The sequence below is a fragment of the Dama dama genome, chromosome 33 (assembly GCF_033118175.1).
Source record: "Dama dama isolate Ldn47 chromosome 33, ASM3311817v1, whole genome shotgun sequence".
In the NCBI taxonomy this organism is placed as follows: Eukaryota; Metazoa; Chordata; class Mammalia; order Artiodactyla; family Cervidae; genus Dama; species Dama dama.
Genome location: NC_083713.1, coordinates 70,721,640 through 70,746,414, shown reverse-complemented (window position 1 = coordinate 70,746,414; position 24,775 = coordinate 70,721,640). Strand labels below are relative to the sequence as shown.

At 38.8% G+C, this 24,775-nt stretch overlaps 1 pseudogene; it reads left to right on the top strand.

Annotated features, from left to right (window-relative positions):
* Positions 1 to 20,374: 20,374 nt before the first annotated feature.
* On the top strand, positions 20,375 to 20,996 carry LOC133051021 (protein Abitram-like; annotated as a pseudogene).
* The last annotated feature ends 3,779 nt before the right edge of the window (positions 20,997 to 24,775 follow it).

The following is a 24,775-nucleotide window of genomic DNA, read 5'->3' as shown; positions in this document are numbered from 1 at the left end:
TCCTCCCTTTGGAACTAAGTCCTTTGGACCAGCAGAGCCTAAGATCTCAGGCAAGGGAAGCGCAAGTTTTGCTAGTAGCTCACTGGAAATACTAATGAATAAAACCACTCTCATTTCCACCTCTTGATTGCTGGACCTATGAATACTGGCCATGGGAGAAACAGCAGGGTATGTTTAATCCTACATACAGGACATCACCCTGCACCACTTGTATTGCCGCCTAGTTGGCACCTGCAACTGGGTCTTCAGAAGGCCACTCTTCCATTCTATCAAGCCATCTGTTCAGAATGATGGAGAATGCATTGAAACTAGAAAATTCCAAGAGCATGGGACCATTACCGCACTTCATTTTTTTGTGAAGTGATTCATCATATCAATATTGTGTGGAATACTATCTTGATGGTGGATAAGACATTATGTCAATCCATAGAGGATATATGTGGAAGAAGCACTGCATGCCAAAAATGTAAATATATATCCAGAGTAGATATAGTTAGAATAAGTGCTGTCTCTTACATGATGAAGACAGTCTAATCAACTCGCCTCCAGGTACTTGGATGATTACCCTGGGAAAGGTGTCATATTAGATACTCAGTGTTGGTCTTTGCTGCAGGTAAAAGAGCTCTCAGAGTGGCTGGATCCAGATTGTCCTTGAGGAATGGAAGTCCACGTTACTGAGCCTCTACTTAACCTCCATTCCTTCCAGCATGTCCACTTTGTGGCCATCAGGCCACGAGAGGAATAGCTGAGCAAAGATACTGACTATTATCCACAGAAGGGGTCATTCTATCCACTTCATTATTAAAATTGTTCTTCACCAAGGTCACACTTTGGTGAGCATTCACAAGGGACAGAAATGTCTTCTCATTATTTGCCCATTCAGACAAGTCTATCCACAGGCCGCTTCCTCAGACCCGCTTGTCATCAATTTCTAATCATATCCCTTCCAAGTCCCTGACTATTCATCCAAACTATTGGCTGAAGCCCATAAGTCCTCATGGACTTGTACCTTTGGTCAACTCTCCTTCCTATCAACAATCAGTTGCACTAATCAAAGTTCTGCCTGTCTTTTCATCCCTGTCTTTCAGAAATATTCCAGAAATGAGCTGTAGTGTTGCACTGTCCATTTTCAGGTAATGCCTAGGGAAGAGGTAGAGTCATTGGTTACCTAAGCTAGAGTCTTATTTTCCTCAGTCAGCTGGTCATAGGAAACACTCTATGAGGTCAAGGATGCAGGCTGAAGTAGAGAATGTTGCAGGAGTTGTAATCATTTTCATTTGTAGCATTTCTTCTTGGAGTGAGTTCTTTGGAACTCACTTGTGCCTTTCAGACCTGCTTGAGTCTGATATCTTATATACCACTTCCATTTGGTAATAATATGCTCCTGTGCTTGATCAATTTATAGTTTAGTGGGTTAGTTCATAGTGGGCAGCTCAAGTCACGTGGTAATCTGATGATCTGTGATTAAGTAACTATTCAGTCTCCTAAATCCCAGGAGAAAGTTAAAAGCTGCTTCTCAGAAAGAGAGTAGTTAGTCAGAGAAGGGTTGGACTTTATCACAAAATCCTGAAAGCCTGTGCTGTGATTCACCTAAAGGGACCAGCCAAAGTCTCCAGACAGCATTTCTAATTGCAACTGATGCTTCAAGCCCTGTAGGGTCTGCTAGATTAAGTGCCAGAAGAGCTTGTATAGCAGACTTCTTTTGTTCTAGACTCTACTCAAAGTTAGTAACTTTTGAGATTACACAGTATATGGGCTGGAGAAGCACACCCAAATGAGGAATTTGTTGCCTCAAAAATCTGGAGGCCCCCTGGCACTGTGCCTCTTTTTTGGCTGTAGAATGGACCAGATACAATAGCTTATCTTTCTTCTTAGAAGAATATTTTAACATGTCCTCCCACCCCCGGGCCCCATCGGCTTCACTGAGGTGAATTTTTGTTAGATTTATTTCCCACCCTCTGACATGCAAATGTCTTAACAATGTGTACAGAATAGTTGCTACTTCCGGCTTGTGCTCAGTCGCTCTGTTGTGTCTAACTCTTTGCAAACCCATGGACTATAGAAGAGCCTGCCAGGTTCCTCTGGCAGGGACTTACTAGGGATTTCCCAGGCAAGAATACTGGAGTGGGTTCCCATTTCTTTCTCCAGGGGATCTTCCCTACCCAGGGATTGAACCCATATCTCCTGCAGCTCCTGAATTGGCAGGCGGATACTTTACCACTGAGCCATACTTTCTGCTCAGTGGGTTCTATTGGCATGATATCTCAGTGTAATGAACCAGCATGATGTCTTGTGAATGTGAAAGGTGACCAAGGTCCCCATGGATTAAATCATGACATAGAACTGGAGAGTTGATAGAGCACTGAAGTAGGACATTGAGGGTGTATTGTTAGCCTTGCCAGCTGAAAGCAAACTACTTTTGGCTATCTTTGCTAATAGGTTTCAAGAAAAAAAAAAGTGTTTGCCAGATCAATAGCTCCATAGCAAGTACCGGGGGATGTGTTAATTTCCTCAAGCAATGAAACTACATCTGGAACATCAGTTATAATTGGAATAACCATCTGATTAAGTTTATGATAATCCACTGTCATTCTCCAAGATCCATCTGTTTTCTGCACAGGCCAAATAGGAGATGTGAAAGGGAAGTGGCTGAAATCAACACTGCACCTTTCAAGTCATGAATGGTGACAATAATTTCTCCAATTCCCCCAGGAATGCAGTATTGCATTTGCTTAGTATTGTAGGTAGAGATAGTTCTGGTGGCTTCCACTTGGCCTTTCCTACTATAATAGCCCTCACTTCACAGGTTGTGGAACCAACCTGGAGATTCTGACAGTTATGAGATTATGAATATACATATTCCTCTTAGTATTCCAGGTCTGGGGAAATAAGCACGAATGGATTCAGAGACCTCCAGGGCCCACTCTGATGTAGCTAAGATAGATCTCTACTGGTCACTGGACCTTTCTAAGGCCCTATGCTGGTGGGCCACTGTGAGCTTTGAGTCTCCAGGAATTAGTTCATAGCCAGGGTCCAGGTAGTCCTCAAAAGATCTGATTATTTCCCTTCCCCAGCACACGTTCTCCCTGGTATATGGCCATAGGTCCCTTTGAGGTAGGCTGGGAAAAAAGTTAATAACATAAGTTTTTGGTACTGTATTGGAGTTTTTCATCAAAGGGACCCTGGATCTGTAAACTAACTCAAGTCTGTAAATTGATTGACATGCTATGAGTCCCTTCTATGATGACTCAAGTTAGACTTCTGTTTATCTGAACTCTTCAGCTTATATCAATGAAATAAAAATCATAAGCTGCCTATCTATTTCTTTTCTAGTGATACTAAGATCAACTAGCCAGTACCACATGTCTATAAGTTAGACTGGTCTGATTACTACTCTGACCCTATTATCTATTACAGTAACCACACTCCTCCCTACCACTTGGGATTCAATGATCCACATTGTATTTAAAGATTCTAGTTCAATGGTAACAATTCTCATTATAATGTCTGATCTACAAAGAAGAGCAAGCACTGAACTCTTCAGGGATGTTGGTGATCCCATCACACAAAAAAGGTAAAAGCTATAGTATCCTGAAAGGTGAACCCTTCCGTGGAGGGTATGTTGATCTTACATGATAAATCCACTCTAACATTCCAATCTCCCTAAACCTTTAAAAAAATTGTATTAGTAATGCTGATTTACATTCTTCTATTAGTTTTAGGTGATCCACAGCAAAATGAATCAGTTATACATATACATGTATCTATTATTTTACAAGTCCCTAAACCTTTATAGCACACCTAGACTGTTCTGGCACTTCAATTCATTCAATGTAAGCCACCTTTGGGTCCGCATTTCAGATAACCAAACATATTTTTAGAGTTCTTTTTAGCCCTTCACACTAAAACTTCTGTGAATACCTAACACTCCTGACTTGAAGAACCTCCACGATGATTATAATTCACAGTCAAATAAAAATGTCTCAAGCCTCTTTCACATTTGTTATTAGAGCCAAGATGCTCCCAAAATTATTGTGCATTTTGAGGGGCCTAATGTTTTGTTCTGCCTTTCTTTTCTTTTTTTTTTTTTTTATTATTATTTTTTTTTATTATTTTTATTTTTTTTTTCCAGTGGGTTTTGTCATACATTGATATGAATCAGCCATGGATTTACATGTTTTCCTCTTGAATGCTTAATCATCTTTCCTTCTATGGTTTTTATTTTTTACCTCTACCCTAAGTCAACCTAAATGTAGAACATAACTCCTCTCATTGTTTCCTCCTAAATATTTTCTTCCTAAGGAAGTTGTGTGCAAAAGGCTTAGGGGAATGTAGGGAGGCTATTTTATAACTAAAAACTGAACCTCCAGTTTGGTGTTGAAAGTCCTCAACCTTTCCTACCTCTGGGATTTTTTTTCCTGAAGTATCTTAGTCTTGTGTCCCAGGCGTTTTCCACAATGGCAGGACTTTTCTGCCCTGTCTCTTCTTGCACTTCTTGATTTCTTCTTTTAGTTTCTCAGTTCCAGGGACTCTTACCAACCTTCTCTCAGGCTACCCAGGCATCTTCAGGCAATCCTATTTCATTATACTTGCCAAATTTTTGTTTGTTTTGCTTCCTTTCTCTGCTTGTGATGGTCTTAAAAAAAAAAAAAAAGCCCAAAACTTGCTAGAGCATCTTTAGCAAACTCAAGGCCGTATATCCTTTCTGGGCACCCCCTTCACTCATTTCTTTAGCGTGTACATTCTGGTGTGCTGTCCTGCATGGCTGCATTCTCTTAAGCATCACGCTGCACATTCTTTAATTTTTTTTTTTCATGTTTCTTGACCTAAGCTGAGTCTTTAACTTCAAGGAGGGAAGCCAAGTGTCAGATGTGGCCTTTCCCAAGTCTTGCTTACAGAAAGTGCAGCAATCCCCTGAAGTGACTGACAATGCTGTTTTGGGGCCAAAGGCAGACAGCAGCTGCAGATGGTGCTATGGAGAGATAGTGTGCATAAGGCACCTCCCGCCAACCCTGGACATTCAGACCCAGCCGGGCCACCAGACTCCTGGCTCCTAGTCAAGACCCCAGCCTTCTCCCATGAAGGTTGTGTGGGATTGCATCCAGATACCTTAGGAGACTGTCTGGCAACCTGTTCTCCCAGCATGAAATGCCTCCCTTCCCTGGCCTTGGAGACAGCCTGGAACTGAGGGAAGAATGCTTGACAGAATGAAGGTCTCAGGGTCTGTCTGAATCTCACAGTCTCCAGGAGAACCTTGCTTTTCTTAAGCTTTATAGCTGAAGAAGTCCAGCTTCTGCCACTGATTCTGTGGTTCTTGAGTCTTTTACTTTGCTCTCTGAAAATCAGCCTCACAACAATCACTTGTGAGGCATGTTTGTGGCTTTAATCGTTCAATTACCCACTTCTTCTGGGAACAACACCTCAAAGTTCCTTTGTCCATACCTAGCTGAGTCCATGTAGGTCTGGTGTGATGCCTGATCCCAGATAAAGAGAACATCACTCATAATGGACCAGCCAGTACTTTGCATTCCTTCAGTCACAGAGATTGGTTCAGGGACAAGCATGTGACTCAGGTCTAACCAATCAGTGTAATTTCATTGCTGTGATCAGAGTTATTTCAGTATTGAACAAATGATTCAAATCCTTCCAATGAGAGTGAATTCTGCAGCTTACAATATAGCAATTTGGGGCGGGGGGTGCGGTGAGGAATGTTCAGTTTTCAGCTGGATTTAAAATGGGGAAGAAATATGATCAGAGTTGTTGGCACTATTTGCCACTAAGTGGTCCCTGAGAATAAAACCAACATGGTGAGCACAGCCAAGAGAGTAACTGGGTCCTGATGACATCATTTTGTTTCTGGCATCAAACACTATCTGAAATTATTTATACTCTTAAATTTTCTTTCCTATTACATAAGATAAAATGTTTTTCATACTTAAGCAATTTGATTCTGATTTAAGTCTTAATATGCCTTCCATGTCACTTTCAAATGTAAACTTAATGTATTCAACCTCATTTGAGGCTAGATGATAAATTTCCTGTTTGTAACTCAGGCCAAGATTCTGGAAATTGAGTTTAGTCAAGAAAGTGAAATTGCCAGGTTCAAGGGTCTGCAAAATTTCACCTTCAGTAGTTATTGTAAAAAAACTTGAATAGTGCCTACTCAAACATTTTGTCCTTTTTTTTTAATTGGCTTACCTATATTTTTAAATTAATTCATAGAAGTTGTTTCTTCTGATTATCAATTCTTTGTCAGATATGTGTTTGCAAATTTCTTTTCTATAGCTTCTCTTTTACAGTCTCAATGATAACTTTGATGAACAAAAATTCTTAATTTTACCAAAGTCCAATTTATCCCCCTTATATGTGGGACTTCCCTGGTGGCCCAGTGATAAAGAATCTGCCCGTCAATGCAGAAGATGCAGGTTTGATCCCTCGGTAGGGAAGATCCTCTGGAAGAAGAAATGGCAACCCATTTCAGTATTCTGGAGGTCTGGTACAACTTTAGTTAAATTTATTCCCAAGTATTTGATGATTTTGATGCTATTGTATATGTTTGTATTTTAAATTTTTATTTCCTAATTATTTCTGCTGTTGTTTTTGTTTGTTGCTAAGTCGTGCTAAGTTGCTTGCTAAGTCATTGCTAAGTTGTCGTTGCTGTCGTGTCTGACTCTTTTGTGACCCTATGGATTCTTGTCCTGCTAGGCTCCTCTGTCCAAGGAATTTCCCAGGCAATACTGGAGTGGGTTGCCATATCCTTCTCCAGGGGATCTTCCCAACTGGGGGAACAAACCCATGTCTTCACACTGAACCACCTGAGCACCAGGAATTATTTCTGCTAGTATAGAGTAACATTGATGTAATTAATTTTTCGACTCTACATCCAAAAATATTTTTGAAATCACTTATGAATTCTAATACTTTATATGTATAGGCCTTGGGTTTTTTTTTAATTTATTTATTTTTTAATTGAAGGATAATTGCTTTACAAAATTTTGTTGTTTTCTGTTAAACATCAACATGAATCAGTCATAGGTGTACACATGTCTGCTTTGGGATCTTTAACACACAAAAATAGACCATCTGAAAATACAGTCAGTTTTATTTATTCCTCTATAATATTAATTTATTTTTCTTCACCTATTATACTAGTAGGGATCTTCAGTATAATACTGAATATAAAGGTAATAGCAGACATCCTTAACTCAGTCCTATTCTCAAACAGAAAGTTTGTTATTTTAATACTATGTAAGATGTTCTATGTACTCTAGTAGAGTACATTCTATTCTCTCCTTACTAAAGGTGTTTTTTCTCTTTTTTTCTTTCTTCTTTTAAATCATGAATGAATGGATGTTGAAAGTTATTAAATGCTCTTTCTGTCTTTATTGAGGTGATCATATAATTCTTCTCCTTTATTTTTTAATATGGTAAATTACAGATTTTTTTTTAATGTTAAATCAAGTTTGCATTCTTGATAAATATCTTTTGGTGTAGATTTAATTGGTTGGATTAATTGATAGACTAATTGGTAGATTTAATTGGTTAATATTTTTCTTGTTATTTGTGCATCTATGTTCATGATGGATACTGGTCTATATTTTGTTTAATATAATGTTCTTTTCAGGTTTGGTATTACAATTGTGCAGGATTCATAAAATGAGTTTGAAGTGCTCCATCTTTTACTATGCTCTAGAAGAGTTTAGGTAAAATTGGTATTGTTTTTTTCCTTTAATGTTTTCAGTAATTCAATAGTATAGTTATCTGGGCATGAAATTATTTTTGGTCAAAGTTTTATATTACAGATTAATTTTATTTAATAAATAAGAATTATCTAGATTATTCTATTTTTTGTTGTGTACATTTGAAAATTGTGACCAGGGAATTTGTCTATTTTATTTTCTAAATTTTGAAATTTATTGGCAAATAAAAATTATAAAATTTTTAATATCTGTTGACTGTATAATAATAGCCCCTTTTTCATTTCTGATATTTAGTTTTCTCTCAGTCATCTTGTTAGGGGTTTATCAGTTAATCACTTTAATTTGACTTTATCAATGTTCTTCATTGTATGTTGGCTTTTAATTTTATTGATTTCTGCTCTTCTTTTTTTTGTTTTAGTTTCTATGGATTTAAGTAAAATAACTTTCTTGAGATGGAGAGTAGATTGTTGCTTTTTATCCTCTTTTGCTACCATATGCACTTAAGGCTACAAATTTCCCTGTAAGCACTGTTTCAGCTTTATCCTCCAATACTGATATGTCATCTTTTGATTCAGACGCATTTCAAATTATTTTCTAATATACATTGTGATTTATTCTTTGGTCCATGGATTATTTAAAAGCATACTGCTTCATTCAAAAACATCTGGAGACAGAACAAGATGGCAGAGGAGCAGGAGGATGTGGGGTACATCTCTCTCCACGGATACATCGGGAATACACCTTCAGACACAGACGTGCGTGCAGAACACCAGCTGAGAGTGGATAGGAGCACCTGACCAGAGGAAAAGCATATATGGAACCACGCAACACTTTGTAGGAGGAAGGAACTAGGGGGGGAAACAGGAGTGTTAGTAGGGCTGGACCCACCCTTGGCAGGTTGGGGAACTGAAGCAGGGGTCCGATCCCCACATCAGGGCAATTGTCTGAGTCAGATGAGAGACATTTAAGGCTGAGAGTGAAACAGCTAACCTGTGGTAGCCTAAATGGAATGAGAATCAGACAGTCCTTGCTGCCGCCATACATACCCCAGACAGGGACACAGGTTCCCTGGAGGTGCAGCAGCTGGGAGCCGGAGTTTACGGATTGTGGAGCAATCCCAGGGTGAGGGCTGCTGTTGACTGTGGAGAGATAGATGGAGGGGATGTGAGGGAGGAGATTGTGGTGGGAAATGCCTGTGGAGGAAAGCCGGGCAGCCATGGAAGCAAGGAGATACTGCTGAGTCATGCATAGGGGGTGGGGCCATCACCATAGCCTCTCTCTCCCCACAGGCCAGCATTGACAGCTGAACAACAGAGAGGCTGGCCCATCAAATGCCTGATGCACTGAATACACAGTCGGACCCCACCCAGGGTGCCCCTTTAAGTGACTGATGCACCAAACTACAGAGTAGGACCCCAGCCAGGGGTGCCCTTCTACGTGCCTGACGCGCCACCACAGAGAAGGACCCCAGGCAAGGGAGCCCTCTAAGTGCCTGAATGGGCAGAACTATGGGGAAAGACTGGCCGAAGAGGCCGTCCGAGAGCCGGTTACAGAGACTTGAAAAGAGACTCTGATGGGGCTGTAACTCCTGCGGGGGAGGCAGTCTGTGTCCCTGCACATCTGGTGCCGCCAGGGTCCCCGCAAGCCAAGCAGCTGAGCCACCTTCATGCTCAACCCTCACTGCGGCAGAGCTGCCACAAGCAAAAAAAGAGTCTTGCATCTATGCTTGCAGGGTCGCTTCAGTCACACCCAACTTTTGAGATTTTGTGGACTGTGGCCTTCCAGGCTTCTTTGTCATGCAGAGGTGGAAATAAAACCACAATTGAAACCTAGGGGCAGTGTGGCTAAGAAAGACCCAAAACTTTCCCAGCTGTACAAACTGCAGATTAAATCCACACGATAAACTAGGCAGACTCTGCTTCTATGCAATATATAAAAGGACATTGAGAGCTCCTACAAAAGAAAATGCACTTGTTCTGATAGCTGTGGACATTGGAGGCAAGAACACACAGGAGTAGGACCAGATTAGAATCTGAGCTGCCTCCACAGAGGGTCCAGAGATCAGCATAGTGTTGGGGGGCATCCTAGGGAGGTAAGGTGGACTGTGACCCTCAGCAAGGGAAATGACTGTGACTGCAGTGACTCAACAAAAGCATTTATTATTCTTCTGTTTTGACTTGTTCTATAGATTCTTTGGGATTTAAAAAAAATTTTTCCCATCCCTCCCTCCCCCAGTTGTAATTGTCTTTTTATTGGCACTATGAAATCTAATTAAGCTTTCGAGCTTTTTTTTTTTTATTCTTACTCACATTTTTTATTGTCATTATAAACCTCTGCCTCTATGCTGGGCCTTTGCAATTCGGTGGCATTTTCCTTTTTTTTTTTCTCTCTTTTTTGAATTTTAATTTTTTAAACCTAGTATTATTTTTTCTATAGTTATTCCTTTGTTTGCTTTTCCTACTGTTCTTTTCCACTTGCAGCTAATCGTTAAGGTATATAAATCTTCTTTATCTACCTCTATTTAACTTTTCATATCGATTCTTTCTTTCTTTCCTTTCCTTTCAACATATTTGTTAGTTTTATTTTCATTGCTTTATTCCCCAATTCGCACCTTGCTTTAGTTTTATTTTTCAGTTTGTGCTCTAGTTAGTTTTGTTCTTAAATGGTAGATGTCAGTTTTGGTTTCCTTTGATCGCTGGATCAATCTATTGTGCTTTATTTTTGTTGGACTGTTTTGATTTTGCTTATGGGTATATATGTATTTGTGTATATTCAGTCACACTTTTTATTGTTGTTATAAACCCTTGCCTCTACATTGGGCTTTTGCAGTTCTTTGGAGTTTTCCTTTTTTTTTCTTCCTTTTCTTTTCTTTTTCTCTTTTTTATAATTTTAATTTTTGATTTTTAAACCTACTATAGTTTTTCTACATTTATTCCTTTGTTTGCCTTTCATACTGTTCTTTTCCCCTTGCAGTTAATCTTTAAGGTATATAAATCTTCTTCATATGCCTCTATTTAACTTTACACATCAATTCTTTCTTTTCTTTCCTCTCAACATATTTGTTAGTTTTGTTTTCATTGCTTTATTCCTCACTTGGCACCTTGCTTTAGTTTTATTTTCCAGTTGTGCTTTAGTTAGTTTTGTTCTTAACTGGTAAATATAACTTTTTATTTCCTTTATTCACTGGGTCAATCTACTATACTTTATTTTCATTGGACTGTTTTGACTTTGCTCATGGCTGTACATGTATATGTATATATTCCATTATTTTAATTATTATTTGTCTGATTTTGTAACAACCATTTGTCTGGGGTTCATCTTTGGTTTCTTGTTTTTGGTTTTAACCTCACTTAATGCCATAACAAAACATTTGTGAAATCTGTGTTCCTGACCAAGGATTAAGCCCTGAGCTTTTGGAGTGGGAAAACAGACTCCAGAGAACTAACCCTAGGGAGTATCAAATAGTGAGAACTCACACAAAGGAAGCCACTTGAATACAAGACCTGGCATCATTCAACAACCAGTAGCACCCTGTGCAGGACACCTCATCTAAACAACAAACAAAACAAAAATACAAACCCAGTCATCAGCTGATGGGATTACCACCTCACTCAGCTTTGGCTATCAGAGGAAAAACAAACAAAAACTCAGCACAAATCTAGCCTATGTGAAGCTTACACAAACCACTGGACCAACCTTAGGAGGGCAGAAACCAAAAGAAAAAAAAAAAAAAAAAATCAACCTTGAAGCCTGGGAAAAGGAGACTTCAATCACAGTAAGTTTAAAAAAAAAAATTATGAAAAGGCGGGAAAATACTACATAAATGAAGGAGCAAAGTAGAAACACAGAAGTCCAAATGAATGAAGAGGAAATAGGCAAACTACCTGAAAAAGAATTCGGAATATTCAAAAACCCCGAAAACAAAATGGAGAAAATTCAAGAATCAATTAACAAAGACATAGAAGAATTAAAGAATAAACATACAGAGACAAACAACACAATTACTGAAATTAAAAATACTGTAGAAGGAATCAATAGCAGAATATCTGAAGCAGAAGAATGAATAACTGGGCTGGAAGATAAAATGGTGGAAATAACTTCTGAAGAGTAGAATTAAGTGAGAAGAATGAAAAGAACTGAGGATAGTCTCAGAGACCCCTAGGACAATATCAAATGCACCAACATTCAAATTATAGGGTCCCAGAAGAAGAGAAAAAGAAAGGGTATGAGAAAACTTTTGAAAAGACTATAGTTGAAAATTACCCCAACATGGAAAAGGAAATAATCAAGTCCAAGAAGCACAAAGAGTCCCATACAGGATAAACCCAAGGAGAAACCTGCCAAGACACATACTAAACTAACCAAGACTAAACACAAAGAAAGAATATTAGAAGCAGCAAGGGAGAAGCAACAAGTAACATACAAGGAAAAGCCCATATGCTTAACAGCTGATCTTTCAGCAGGCCAGAAGGGAATGGCAGGATATATTTAAAGTGCTGAAAGGGAAAAATCTTCAATCAAGATTACTGCATCTGGCAAGGATCTCATTCAAAATTGATGGAGAAATCAAAAGCTTTTCAGACAAGCAAAAGTTAAGAAAATTCAGTACCACCAAACCAGCTTTACAAAAAATGTTAAAGGGACTTATATAGTCAAGAAATACAAGAGAAGAAAAAAGATCTATAAAATCAACCCCAAATAATTAAGAAAATGGCAATAGGAATGTATATATCAGTAATTGCTTTAAATATAAATGGACTAAATGCTCCAACCAAAAGACACAGACTGGCTGAATGGATGCAAAAGTAAGACCCATATATATGCTGTCTACAAGAAACCCACTTTAGACCTTAAGACACATATAGACTGAAAGTGAGAGGATGGAAAAATATATTCCATGCAAATGGGAAGCAAAAGAAAGCTGGAGTAGCAATGCTTATATCAGACAAAATAGACCTTAAAATAAAGTTTACAAGAGATAAGGAAGGACACTACATAACGATTAAAGGATCAATCCAAGAGGAAGACATAGCAATTGTAAATATCTATGCATCCAACATAGGAGCATCTCAATACATAAGACAAATACTAACAGACTTAAAGGAGAAACTGACAGTAACACCGTAATAGTAAAAGACTTTAACACCCCACTCATACCAATGGACAGATAATCAAAACAGAAAATTAATAAGGAAACATGAATCTTAAATGATACATTACATGAGATGGATCTCATCGATATCTTTAGGACATTCCATCCAAATGCAGAAGAATATATCGTCTTCTCAAGTGCACATGGAACATTCTCCAGGATAGACCACATCTTGGGTCACAAATCAAACCTCAGTAAATTTAAGAAAATTGAAATCATGTCAAGCATCTTCTTCGAACACACCACTATGAGACTAGATGTCAATTACAAGGAAAACAACGGAAAGAAATGCAAATACTTCGAGATGAAACAACACGTTTCTAAATAACCAACAGGTTACTGAAGAAATCAAAAGGGAAATAAAAAAATTTCTAGAAACAAATGACAATGAAAACATAACAACTCAAAACCTATGGGATGCAGCAAAATTTCAGCAAAATTTTGCAGAATAGCAAAATTAAGTTCTAAGAGGGAAATTTATAGCAATACAATCCTACCTCAAGAAACAAGAAAAACATCAAGTAGACAACTTAACTTTACACCTAAAACAACTGGAAAAAGAAAAACAAATGCGCCCCCCCCCCCAATTAGTAGAAGGAGAGAAATCATAAAGATCTGAGCATAAATAAATGAAAAAGAAGTGAAAGAAACAATAGTTAAGATTAATAAACCTGAAAGCTGATTGAGAAAATAAGCAAAATTGACAATCCTTTAGTCAGATTCATCAGAAAAAAAAAGAGAGAAGAATCAAATCAACAAAATTAGAAATGAAAAAGGAGAGGTTGCAATAGACAATGCAAAAATGCAAAGGATTATAACAGACTATTATGAACAATTATATGGCAATAAAATGGATAACCTGGAAGAAATGGACAGATTCTTAGAAAAGTTCAATCTTCCACGACTGAACCAAGAAGAATAGAAATTATTAACAACCCAACTACAAGCACTGAAATTGAAGCTGTGATAAAAAAATATCCCCCCCCCCCCAAAAAAAAAGCCCGGGGCCAGATGTCTTCACAGGAGAGTTCTATCAAACATTTAGACAAGAGCTAATGCCTATCCTTCTTAAAACTCTTTTTAAAAATTGCAGAGGAAGGAACACTTTAAAACTCATTCTACAAGGTCACCATCACCTTGATACCAAAATCAGACAAAAGTGAAAAGAAAGTGAATTCGCTCAGTTGTGTCTGACTTTTTGCAACCCTGTGGACTGTAGCCCACCAGGCTTCTCTGTCCATGGGATTCTCCAGGCAAGAATACTGGAGTGGGTTGCCATTTCCTTCTCCAGGGGATCTTCCCAACCCAGGGATTGAACCCGGGTCTCCCGCATTGCAGGTAAACACTTTAACCTCTAAGCCACCAGGGAGGCCCAAACCAGACAAAGGCAACACACAAAAAGAAAACTACAGGCCAATATCACTGATTAACATAAATGCAAAAATCCTCAACAAAATTTTAGGAAACAGAATTCAACAACACATCAAAAAGCTCATACACCATGATCAAGTTGAGTTTATTCCAGGAATGCAAGGATTCTTCCATATATGCAAATCAATCCATATGATACACCATATTAACAAACTGAAAGAGGAAAACCATATGATCATCTCAGTAGATGCAGAAAAAGCCTTTGACAAAATTCAGCACCCACTTATGATTAAAACTCTTCAAAAAATGGACATAGAAGGAACGTACCTCAACATAGTAGAGGCCCTATATGATAATCCTACAGCAAACATTATTCTCAATTGTGAAAAACTGAAAGCATTTCCCCTAAGATCAGAAACAGGACAATGGTGTCCATTTTCACCACTATTATTCAACACAGTTCTGGAAGTCATAGATATAGCAATCAGAGAGGAAAAAGAAATAAAGGAATCCAGATCAGTAAAGGAGAAGTAAAGGTCTCACTGTTTGCAGATGACATGATACTGTACACAGAAAAACCTAAGGATAGTATCAGAAAATTACTAGATCTAATCAGTGAATTTAGCAAAATCAATACACAGAAATCACTTGCATTTCTATATACTAACAATGAAAAATCAGAAAGAGACATTCAGGAATCAATCTCATTCCCCACTGCAACAAAAAGAATTAAACATCTAGGAATAAATTTACCTAAGGAAACAAAAGAACTATATACAGAAAATTATAAGACACTAATGATGACATAAACACACAAAGATGACATAAACAGATGGAGAGAGATTCCATGTTCCTGGGTAGGAAGAATCAATATAGTGAAAATGCCTATACTACCAAACACAATCTACATATTCAAAGTGATCCCTATCAAATTACCAATGGCATTTTCACAGAATCAGAACAAAAATTTCACAGTTCATATGGAAACACAAAAGACCGTGAATAGCCAAAGCAGTTTTGAGAAACAAGAATGGAGCTGGAGGAATCAACCTTCCTGACTTTAGATTATGCTACAAAGCTATAGTCATCAAGACAGTATGGTACTGGCACAAAAGCAGAAATATAGACCAATGGAACAAGATAGAAAGTCCAGAAATACACCCAAGCACCTATGGGTGCCTTATTTTTTTTACAAAGGAGGCGAGAGCCTATAATGGAGCAAAGACAGCCTCTTCAATAAATGGTGGGAATTCCCTTGTGGTTCAGACTGTAAAGCATTTGCCAGCAATGCGGGAGACCCGGGTTTGATCCCTGGGTCAGGAAAATGCCCTGGAGTAGGAAATGGCAACCCACTCCAGTACTCTTGCCTGAAAAATTTCATGGACTGAGGAGTCTGGTAGGCTACAGTCCATGGGGTCACAAAGAGTCAGACACGACTGAGCAAATTCACTTCACTTCACTTCAATAAATGGTGCTGGGAAATATGGACAGCTACATGTAAAAGAATGAAATTTGAACACTTCCTAATACCATACACAAAGATAAACTCAAAATGGATTAAAGATCTGAATATAAGACCAGAAACTATAAAACTCTTAGAGGAAAACAGGCAGAACACTTCATGACATAAATCAAAGCAAAGTCCTCTATGACCCGCCACGTAGAGTAACAGAAATTTAAAAAAAAAAAAAAAAGTAAACAAGTGGGACCTGACTAAACTTAGAAGCTTTTGCACAGCAAAGGAAACTACAAGCAAGGTGAAAAGACAACCCTCAGAATGGGAGAAAATAATAGTAAATGAAACAACTGACAAAGTATACAAACAATAAATGCTGGAGAGGGTGTGCAGAAAACGGAACACTCTTGCATCGCTGGTGGGAATGTACATTGATATTGGAATGGAAGGCGGTATGGAGATTCCTTAAAAAACTAGGAATAAAACCACCATATGACCAAGCGATCCCACTCCTAGGCATATACCCTGAGGAAACCAAAATTGAAAGAGACACATGTATCCCATTGTTCATTGCAGCACTATTTACAATAGCTAGAACATGGAAGCAACCTAGATGTCCATCGACAGATGAATGGATAAAGAAGTTGTGGTACATATACACAATGGAATATTCAGTTCAGTTCAGTCGCTCAGTCGTGGCCGACTCTTTGTGACCCCATGAATCGCAGCATGCCAGGCCTCCCTGTCCATCACAAACTCCCGGAGTTTACTCAAACTCATGCCCATGGAGTCGGTGATGCCAATACTTGGACATAAAAAGGAGCACATTTGAGTCAGTTCTAATGAAGTGGATGAGCCTAGAGCCTACTATACAGAGTGAAGTTAGTCAGAAAGTGAAAGATAAATATCATATTCTAACACATATATATAAAGAATCTAGGAAAAGGGTACTGAAGAATTTATTTACAGGACAGCAGTGGAGAAACAAACATAGAGAATAGACTAACAGACACAGGGAGAGGGGAGGAGAGGGTGAGATGTAGGGAAAGAGTAACAGGGAAACTTGCATTACCATATGTAAAATGGATAGCCAATGGGAATTTTCTGTATGACTCAGGAAACTCAAACATGGGCTCTGTATCAACCTAGTGAGATGGAATGGGGAGGGAAATAGGAGGGAGGTTCAAAAAGGAGGGGATTTATGGATACCTATGGCTGGTTCATCATGAGGTTTCACGGAAAAAAACAAAATTCTGTAAAGCAATTATCCTTCAATAAAAATAAATAAGTTTTAAAAAAATCTGGAGAGTTTTTAAGTTATCTTTTGTGTCTGAATTCTTTCTTAGATCCACTGTCAGAAAATATACTCTGTGATTGCAGCCTTTTAATATTTGGTGATATTTTCTTTGGTGTTACTCACTGACTTGTGTCCAACTCTCTGAAACCCTATGAGCTGTATCCCTCCAGGCTACTCTGTCCATGGAAGTCTTCAGGCAATAATACTGAAGTGGGTTGCCATTTCCCCCTCCAGGGGATCTTCTTGATCCAGGGATCGAACCCAGGTCTCCCACTTTGCAGGCAGACTCTTTATCATCTGAGCCACCAGGGTGTATTGTCAACTTTGGTAGATTTTTTGCATATGCTTTAAAAGAATGTTTATTCTCCAGTTGTTAGGTGTAATATTCTACATATGTTATTGACATTTATCCTGCTTGGTATTCTCTGATCTTCCTGGATCTGTGTTTTGGTTGTCTGACATTAATTTGAGGAAATTCTCCATCATTATTGTTTCAAGTATTTCCTCTGTTCCTTTCTCTCTATTTTCTCCTTCTGGTATTCCCATTATGGGTATATCACATCACAACTTTTGCAGTTGTCTCACAGTCCATGGGTATTCTCTTCTTCTTTTTTTTTTTCACCCCAGTCTTTGTTCTCTTTGCTTTTTGAGTTTTGAAGTTTCTATTGATACATTGTCAAGCTCTTTCCTCAGCCTTGTCTAGCTTACTAGTAAGCCCATCAAAGGCATCCTTCATTCCAGTTAGCGTTTGGGGGTTTTTGTTTTGTTATAGTATTTTTATCTCTAGCATTTCTTTTTGGTTCTTCTTAGAATTTCCATCTCTCTGTTTACCTTACCCATCTTTTGCTGCATGCTTTCTACTTTATCCATTAGAAACTTTAGCATATTAATCATAATTGTTTTAAATTTCCAGTCTGATAATTCCAAAATTTCTTCATGTCTTGTTCAGATGCTTGCTCTGTCTCTTCACATTGTATTTTTTGCCATTTTGCATGTCTTATAATTTTTTTTTTTCTTAATAGCCTAACATTATATACCAGGTAAAAGAAACTGCTATAAACAGGCCTTTAGTAATGTGGTGGTGAGGTGTTGGGGACGAGGAAGAACCTTGTAGCCTATGATGAAGCCTCAGTATTTTACCTCTGAATTTTTGCACTTCACCAGTATTCAGGTTTTTTTCTCACTGCTGTGTGGGACAGGATGACTGAAGTGGGTTGGGATTGGGTATTTCCTGTCTCCCATGTGAAATATGAGTGCTGACTGAGTTGGGTATTTTCCCTCCCCTGGGTCACGTGAGCTCTGATACTAACCCCAGCAGGTTGATCTCTGGTTGACTAGTTTCCCCTGAGGGCAGGATTTGTTATGATGAACACAGTATCTGAGCGTATTCATACTGATTCCCTACCCTTACTGGAAGCACACTGGGATTTTTCTCTGATATTTCCTTTGAGGATCTAGTCAAATTCCTTGAGGTAAAACTTACAAAAGTTTGGTAGAACCCCTATAACTTGGTTCCCCTGGAGTTTTTAACTCTCAGAGTTGTCTGTACTGAGCCTTCAATAGTTTGCCGATTGTAGTTTAGGTTTTTCTACCTTGGTCCTGGTTACACTGGTTTTTGCTTGTCAATCTCTGCTCTGGTAAGCCTTGAATCCCAGTATTTACCTCTCTGTCTCTCCAGTCTTGGGGGCAATGGTTTGTCCTGTGTTCTCTCCTCTCTTATAGATCTAAGAAGATTTGTTAACATTTCAGTCTGTTCAGCTTTTTATTTATTAGGATGAATTAGTGACTTCTAGGCTCTGTCCTTGAGAAACTGGAAGTCAATATATTGTTTAAGTATTTTGGTTTATTCTGCATTTTTAACCATCAGTATACCCTTATTGATATTTTGCTATTTTTAAAAGATGCATGTTAATGTCTCTAGCAGAGATAGTGGATTTATCTACTTCTCCTTTCCATTTTGTCAATTTTTTGCTTTATAGATTCCAAAGCAATGTTATTAGATGCATCCATATTTAGAACTGTAGTTCATTTAGTTGATTTTACCCTTTAATCATTGTGAAATATCCCTCTGTGTCTCTATTAATATTTCTTGCATTCAAGTTTACTTTATCTGATATAATATAGCCCTATCTAAGACAATCTAAAATATATTTCAGAGTTGGAGATATATATATATATATAAATTAAGATGTTATTGTAGATATTATAACATCCATCCTTAAATCTACCTTTAATTGTGTTTTTTATTCTTCTTGTACAATATAGGAACCTTAAAATGCTTTACCTTCATTTATTCTCCCACAATGTGGTTTGTGTTTGATAGTGTGTATTTTAATTCTATAGAAATTTTAATCCCCATGATACACTATTATTATTTTAAAAGCTAATATTACTTGTTGCTGTTGTTTCGTTGCTCAGTCATGTCCAACTTCTTGCAACCCCATGGATCGCAGCATACCAGGCCTCCCTGTCCTTCACTATCTGCCAGAGCCTGCTCAAACTCATGTCTATTCAGTCTATGATGCCATCCAACCATCTCATCCTCTGTCACCCTCTTCTCCTCCTGCCCTCAATCTTTCCCAGCATCAGGGTCTTTTCCAATGAATCAGCTTTTGGCATCAGGTGGCCAAAGTATTGGAGCTTCAGCATCGGTCCTTGCAATGGGTGTTCAGGGTTGGTTTCCTCTAGGATTGACTGGTTTGATCTCCTTGCTGTCCAAGGGACTCAAGAGCCTTTTCCAGCACCACAATTTGAAAATATCAGCTCTTCAGCACTCAGCCTTCTTTATGGTCCAACTCTCAGATCCATACATGACTACTGGAAAAACCATAGCTTTGACTAGATGGACCTTTGTGGGCAAAGTGATGTCTCTGCTTTTTAATGGGCTATCTAGGTTTGTCATAGCTTTTCTTCCAAGGAGCAAGCGTCTCTTAATTTTACGGCTGCAGTCACTGTCTACAGTAATCTTGGAGACCAAGAAAGTAAAGTCTGCAATTGTTTCCATTTTTTCCCCATCTGTTTGCCATGTTTATTTAACAAGATCTCTCCTCTTCAGTGGGTTCTGAGATCAAGGGTTTTCTCCTCAACACTGCAACTTTGTGGAAATTTGTCTCACTTTTACTAATAACTTTTCAGTATTTACTTGGCTTATCAATATGTAACTTAAATGTTGACAAATGACCTGAGAGGAAACAGTAAACAAAATGCCAACCTCGTGGTATTAGTTTGCTAGGATTGCTATATTAAGGTACTGCAAACTGGTTGCTTATCCAATAGAAATTTACTATCTGACAGCTCTGGCTAGAAGTCTAAAATTAAGGTATTGACAGGACCATTCTCCCCCTGAAGATGCTACAAAACAATAAGGTTTAGGAGGGTTTGTAGCATCCGAGGTTGCCATGACTACCGATCCCAAGGACCCTGCGGCCACCTTGGCTGCTGAGCCCGTGATGCTGTTGCTTGTGGAACGCTTCTTTACTCACTGACACAAAACAGGCCAAGGGAATGGCATTTTCAGAGATGTGGAAAAACAGCAGGATGTCAAAGGAAAACCTGTGAGGACCACTGTATACTATGGCACTCTAACCGAATATATGTCATCATGTTGGCAGGATCTCATTCAGTTCTTCAAAGTGGAAAAAACAATTAAAAGCATTTTTTAATCAAATCAGTACCAACTCTAGCAGACTTCAGAACAAAGTCTCTGGGAAGTTTAAGCGGGGGACACAGTTTTTCACAGAACTTGCACCTGTGTAAGATTTACTGCACAGGTGGAGAAGAATATGCCATATCTAAGTGTTAGAGGATAGTTGATGGAAGTGAAGAAAACATCCATAAACCATCTATTCTTCAAGAGAAGCCATCCACCGAAGGCTACATTGCAGCTGTGCTGCCCAAGTTTGAAGAAAAAAAAGTAAAACGGGAGGGTTACTGACCCAAGAAGAATATGAAGAAATTATAGTGAAATGCATCAAAGCCACAGCAGCTACCTCATTAGGGGCGAGGGCTGAGATGGAATAAGAAGCAACATAGCATCCTTCCCTTACCTGGCCTACTAGTCAGTCCACTAAAGAAGAACCTGCACTGGTGACGTATACTTCACACCTGGTCATCCACGGGGCGGCCTGATCATACAACCTGACCTAGTTTTCCTTCTTCATCTTGCATAACAAGCCTTGATTCTGTTTTGTCTTCAACCTCCCAGATCTGCTTGCCCACATACTCACTCTCTTCTTCTCTTACTTTTCTCTTTCTAACAACTGGCAAGCAAGAGATGTTTTTTTCTGTTTAAAAACCAACAAGCAAAGCATTTTGAGGAAAGTTTGAAAAGACAGCAAAATAAGAATAATTTACCCATCACCCTGTTAAAAAGGGGGGGGGGGGGAATAAGTTTTAGGCCTCTCTTTTAGCTTCTGGTAGTTCCTTGGCTTTTAGGAGCATATCTTCACATGGTATTCTCCCTGTGTCTAAATTTCTTCTTTTTGTAAATACACAGTCCTATTGGAGTAGAGGTATATCCTTCTCCAGTATGACGTCCCCTTACTAATTATATCTGCAAAGACTCAGTTTCCAAATAAGGTCATATTCTGAGATACTGGGGGTTAGGACTTCCACATATCAATCTGGGGAGGGAACATAATTCAACCCATAATATTGAAATCAAAGCACTTGTATTTCCTTCTGTATCTTTGTCTATAAGTCTTGGCTTCCCTTATTGCTCTCCAGTGTCTTTACACAGTTTTTGTCAGATTATACTCTGTTTTTATAATTGTTTTCATAGAGAACTAATGATACTAGCTACTCCATGATCGACTCTATATTAGCTACTTTAAACTTAAAACTTAAGTATAACTAATGCAATTTTAACATGGCATGTGGTTCTTCATTTGAAAATTGAAAGAGAGTAATACAATGAGTATATCAGGCATATGGTATTCATAGTAACTGGTGAAGAAACAGTTGAAGGATTTCTTGGTTGGAGAAAAGAGCTATTGGAATATAAGGCAAGGAAATTCAGACAATAATCTGTACATGAATCCTGTAGAAACCTACATGTTTAGGGAGTCTATGCAGGATGAACTCACTCTGGTTTCATCATTGTTGTGCTGGAAATTGATTTAACCCCTAGGCAAGCATCTCCTTAGGTAAATTGGTTAACTTCTTGTGATTGGCAATGTTTACCCATATGTACTTCCCAGTGTTGCAGGTATAACCCCAACCATTTAGTTGCCTAACTCCTCCAATTCTATAACACCTGAAGCCTTGCTACCCTCCCATTATTACCAAGTTTGGTTTCTCTCATCCTGGGCTCGACTTCATAAATTGTCTCTCATCCTTCCAGCTTTTGATCCCATGTTTCATTATATCAGTTCCCTGGAATCTCCTCACCTCATTCCTTCAACCTGAAGCTCTTGACTTGAGGTTCTACCTGTGATGTTTTCCCTCTTCAGTATGATCTAGATTTCACTAACAGCTATGACATAGTTGGATGACTCAAGTAAACATCCACCCTGTGACTGTCCCACATCCCTTTCTTCACTATGACCCTCCAAAGTCAGTGATCCTCCTGGGCTCATCTCAGGTCCACAAGCAGTTCCTAAATTAACTCAAAAAAAACAAAAACAAAAACAAAAAAAACACTGAGGGATTTAAGCTCCATGCTCATTATCTCTTGGGAAGTCAGTGAATATTATTATTTCTTTGAGTTGATCTCTTTCTTCTTCTTAGCATTCTTGTTATGAAGAGTTAGTCATGGAGCAATCAATTTTAGCGGGCCCCCACTGGATGTAAGACAACTTGGTAAGTGTTCTTTAATTATTCACCTATTCATTTAATGGGGGCTTCCCAGGTGGCCCTATTGGTAAAAAAAAAAAAAAAAAAAAAAAACCCTGCATGGATGCAGGAGATGTAGTTTAGATCCCTGGATCGGGAAGGTCCCATAGAGGAGGAAATGGCAACCTACTCCAGTATGCTTGCCTGGGAAATCCCATGAACAGAGGAGCCAGGTAAGCTATAGTCCATGGGATTGCAAAAGAGCTGGACATGAGCAAAGCGACTAAGCATGTATTCATTTAACAACTATTGATTGAGTGTCCAAGCTTCTGGAGTGATAACAATGGTGAAAAAAACAGTTGTGTTCTTGACCAATGGAGTTCATAGTCCAGTTAAGAGAAAGACATTATTCATGTAATTCAGAAACGTAAAAATGGAACCCAAGTAAGCGGGAGGAAGGAGAGGAGCACGGTGTTCTGTGTCCATTTAAGCCAGGCCCCAAAGTTCTCTTTCAGTCAAGTCAGGACTTCTTAAACTCCATCGTAGGAATAGTGTCAAAACAGGCTTGGTGCGGTGGTTCTCAATCCCAGCAGTGTATTAGAATTACATAAGGATTATGTGCTCAGCCATGTCCAACTCTTTGCAACCCCATGGACTGTGGCCCATCAGGCTCCTCTATCCATGGAAAATCCAGGCAAGAGTACTGGAGTGAGCTACCATTTCCTCCACCAGAATTACAAGAAGTGCTTTAAAAAAAAGAAGAAGAAGAAGCCAACGCTTCACTCCAGACTGATCAATTAGACTCTTTGAGAATGGGCTCTGGCATAAGCTGTTTTAAAAAATAAATATCTGCAAGGATAGTAACATAGAGGCTGAGTAGAAAATTCCTTCTCTGTGGAAACGAAAGGATCCCAGATGCTTAGCTTCATGGTTTATCACCTTTTCTCTTATCTGCCCTTCTGTTTTGGCCTGGCCTCTTGTTTTTAGTAATGGGAATCTTGTTTGCTCCCCTTTATTTCCAACCAGAACAGTGACCTCAGATCCAACATCTGGGCCCTGGCTCATAGGCCCCACCCTGGCAACATGAAGTTCAAGTAACTTATCAGGACCCAGGTCTTTGGAAGGGCCATGCAGTTGTGACAAATAGTCATCCCCCTCACCTGGGGCATGAGCTGCCAAAGTAACATTTTTTATTTTCACATAGAATGACATAAAAGAAAGAGGGAGGTAGGAAAGGTCCAGGATGTGAAAAGTGGGGTCTAAGAATTCTCTGAGAGGTATGGCCACTCCCTGACCCCCTATAATGTTCTCCAGGCAGCAAAGTGATTGGCTACTGCAGGACGCAAGCAGTAGCCCTTGAGCTTCTCAGACCCACAAGGACCAGAACACCTGCATTCTATTCTCTGATGAGTTTTCCCCACTCCTAGGAAAAATATGACTCTTCTCCCTGCACCTCTTCGAGGTACCTCAAACTCTGCTTGACTTCCCTCTCAGATGGGTCCCAGAACAAGTTATTTCACTTAATGTGTTAGTGCTGCTGTGGATGGGTTTCTGCCTCACATCTCTCTGAGTTCTCCGTTATGCATGCATGCATGCGAAGTCTCTTCAGTCGTGTCCGACTGTTTGCAACCCTATGGACTGTAGCTAAAACCCCCAACACACATCTAACTTTCAGCAAAGTTGACTCCATGCTAAAGCCATAAAATAATAACAGCCATTCTGTAAAAAGAACACACTAACACACTAAACCTACACATCAATTATAAGATGTGACCTAATTTCTCAAATATTTGCAATTTTTAAAATTGCAGCTAAAAATCAAAGAAATATGGTACCTGCAAAGTTTTCTCCCAAGGTATTATTTTGAATTATTGTTTATAAACAGTTTATCATGGAGAACATTTGCTGAATATGATAATTTGAGTTTTGAATTAAGTAAACTTTAGTTGCTGAACAATAAATATCTGGTTGAAGTCAATGCATAAGCTCAAATGATCACTGTAGAGAAAAGTATTGACCTTTCTAGC